The sequence below is a fragment of the Asparagus officinalis genome, unplaced genomic scaffold (assembly GCF_001876935.1).
Source record: "Asparagus officinalis unplaced genomic scaffold, Aspof.V1 AsparagusV1_Un794, whole genome shotgun sequence".
Lineage (NCBI taxonomy): Eukaryota > Viridiplantae > Streptophyta > Magnoliopsida > Asparagales > Asparagaceae > Asparagus > Asparagus officinalis.
This window is the reverse complement of record NW_017973053.1, coordinates 1-3,475: the sequence shown is the minus strand read 5'-3', so window position 1 is coordinate 3,475 and position 3,475 is coordinate 1. Positions and strand designations below refer to the sequence as shown.

Sequence of the window (3,475 nt, the reverse complement as noted above, 5' to 3'; positions counted from 1 at the left end):
GTCCCTCGACATATGAATTGGGACCTTGTTAGAGAGCAGGATGGGGTAGCCGTTAGGGCTTTGGCTTATATTGGCATACACACCATAGGTTACAATCGACAGGTGTCAGGCTTAGAGCCATGTTTATTCTCCAGGGGATATCCTGTAGGAGAAACAACTAGTCCAGCCAACACCTTCATCCGGAGATTTTTGGCTATGAAAGGGGACTTCCCATCTTCAGTATTTAGAACTCATGGATGTGTTCGCGGGAAAAACCGTTGCTTTCTTCATTAATGATTCCATTGTACACTCTTGTAATAGTCTATCGATTACAAAGATCCGGTCTTTTTATAAGATCCGGTTACAACGAAAATCAAATTGAAAAGAAATGAAAATTACAACTTTGTTTCCTTGTTTGTCGAACGAATCGCGAGCTCCTGTTTGCTAAACCCAAGGTAATGGATGGATAAGGGGGAGTATTATGAGATGAGGGAGGCCTTTGGCCTCTCCCTTATTATCCCTCCATTCACACCCCATTATGGTGGTGTAACACTAACACCCCACTAAGTGGGGGTGACTCTTGGGTACTCAACCTATTCACATTGACTAGTATAAATATATATCATAGGCCTTTGGCCTAGGTATGGGTTTCAAACAAGATTTTCTTTTTCTTTTTCTTTTCTTTCTTTTTTTTCCCCTTTAGCCACTTCTTGCTGCTTCAAACGATTACTAATGCAACACTCTGAGATTAAAAAAAAAAAATTCCGAATAGGTGGCAACCCGAGATCTATATGAGATTAACCCTATAATTATTTGTACAAATAGTTTGAAAGGGAAGAACATAGTGTTTCTATACATTCACTCCATAGTGCCGACTATATTACTTGCTTCCGTTAGACAGTCAAGAATTATAGGTGGTGATGCCCGGCCCCGAGTCATCGTGGTCTGCGGTAGGTGAGTCCCGACTTTTTAACCCGAAATTGTCAGCCACCATCCCCGGCATCCTCACTTACCTTAGAGCCCCACATAACATCATTTATGGGTCCCACGACAAAATCAAAGGGGTCATTCGAGTGGGCGCAGTTCAAACCTTTTCCAGTATGTCCACGTGGCTCAAATCCAATGGATAGGTAGAATGGATCGGATGCAATCGGGGTATGATACTCACCCTATGCGTATCCAGTTACTGATTATAGCATGGAAATGAGTAGGGTTAAGGTTCAAGTTAAGTAGAACTCACAGCCCACATCCGTCAAAACCAAAACGCAAAAACAAGCCGTACAAACAGTGTTTGATCGCAAAGGCATCATCGTAGTTGGGGTGATAGTGCGAGGTCAGAGAGGGGAGTTATTCGCAGAGAGCTCCACTTTAATTTATTTTATTGAAATTTTTAATTTCTTAATTTTGGCTATTTGAGGGGGACACAAACATATATGCATAGTACGCATCTCTCCGAGAATCTTTGAAATTTCGCATTCCAAGCCGATTTCTATGGGGTAATTTTTGAGAGAGATGTCGCGCAAATGATAGTTGATGTTAAAGGAAACATAGCGAGGTTATCCCGACCCTATTGATCATATCGTGGATGACGCAAGGAGACAACGTGATCTACTTACGCAATATAACTTGCGAAAGGTTAGATTGTTCTTGACGGCTCAGATGCGTCTTAAAGATCCTATCGACTTTACTGTTAGTGCTTTGCAATTTGATTCTAAGTTAAATCTCAATATAGACTGATGGAAAGCATATTCCACATAAATGAAAAGCTAAGATTAGACTCTTCATCATTATCAAAATTGGTCTCAAAATCCATTAATGTAAACATCAAGATAGTTTCAAGCAATACTGAGACAATACTGAGATATCGAATATATATATCTAAATATAGGTTCGTAAAATACTCGGATACAGATACATACGCCTAATATTTGCATTTCCCATCTCAATCCCCCAAACCCATAACCCAAAATCCACCAAATCAACTGGTGACATTTCCGCAACGTCATCACCCACCACCCGGTCGGGGGTAGGTAAAAACAAACCGGCCGGGTCAAATCCGGTTCAATCCTATTGCTCGAGGAACGGACATTTTGTTAGGTGACTGCAAAAACAATTGTCCTAGTCAACCACTCAACCCCCCCTCTCCCTCTCTCACCAACCCCATTATCCTCCCAATTCCCATTCCTACCCCCAAACAAATCCCATAATCCCCTCCATCTCCCCAACCAGCCTCACCAACCTTCTCCTCACCAGTATATTACGTTCTCCTCCCCTTCCTTCTCACTTCAGGGAAGAGTTTGTTCACCCACAAAACACAACACAAACACTCAAACGCAAACCCTTAAACACAAAAACTCTTCTCCACCATCAAAATGGGCTCCATTCCATCGGAGAAAGAAACCATCTTCCGGTCAAAGCTCCCCGACATCAAAATCCCCGACCACCTCCCCCTCCACTCCTACTGCTTCCAACACCTCAACGAGCACGCGTCCCGCACGTGCATCATCGACGGTACGACCGGAAAGATCTTCACCTACGCCGACGTCCATGTCATCTCCCCTCCGCGATCGCCGACAGGCTCCCACCGAGCCTTGGCGTCAGCCAGGGTGACGTCATCATCGCTCCCTCCTGCCCGAATAGCCCGTAATTCGCCTCTCCTCCCTCGCGCTATCTTTCCATCTGTTCGCCATGTCACCACTAGGCCACGCACCCTCCCACCACTCCCGCCGAGATCCACAAGCAAGCCATGGCCGCAGGCGCCAAGCTCATAATAACAGAATCGGCCTACGTCAGCAAAGTAAGGGACTTCAATGTGAAAATGGTGGTGATCGGCGACGCAGTTCCGGAGAACTGCACTCACTTCTCGGAACTGACTTCCGCCGACGAGAACTCCCTTCCGGAAGTCGACATAAAACCCGACGACGTCGTCGCGTTACCCTACTCCTCAGGCACAACGGGACTGCCTAAAGGAGTGATGCTGACTCACCGAGGATTGGTCACTAGTGTTGCTCAGCAAGTGGACGGAGAAAACCCTAATCTTTATTTCAAGAATGATGATGTGATTCTATGCGTGCTGCCGTTGTTTCACATATACTCGTTGAACTCGGTGTTGCTTTGTGCGCTGAGGGCGGGGGCGGCGATTTTGGTGATGAGGAAGTTTGAGATTGTGAAGTTGATGGAGCTTGTGGAGAGGTATAAGGTGACGATAGCGCCGTTTGTGCCGCCGATCGTGGTGGAGATGGCGAAGAGTCCGGCGGTGGAGAGGTACGATTTGTCGACGGTGAGGATGATTATGTCCGGTGCAGCGCCGATGGGGAAGGAGTTGGAGGAGAAGATGAGGGAGAAGATGCCTAATGCTAAGCTTGGACAGGTAAATTTAATTAATTATTTGGAATTATTTTAAATGTAAATTTTATCACAAATATGATATGCAAGCAGTATGTTATGAACCATCTAAGAGGACATCTAAAAGGATAGTATATATGTTGGGTGTTCT

General features: G+C 45.2%; 1 pseudogene; it reads left to right on the top strand.

Annotated features, from left to right (window-relative positions):
• Nucleotides 1-2,247: 2,247 nt before the first annotated feature.
• On the top strand, nt 2,248-3,397 carry LOC109828173 (annotated as a pseudogene).
• Nucleotides 3,398-3,475: the final 78 nt, after the last annotated feature.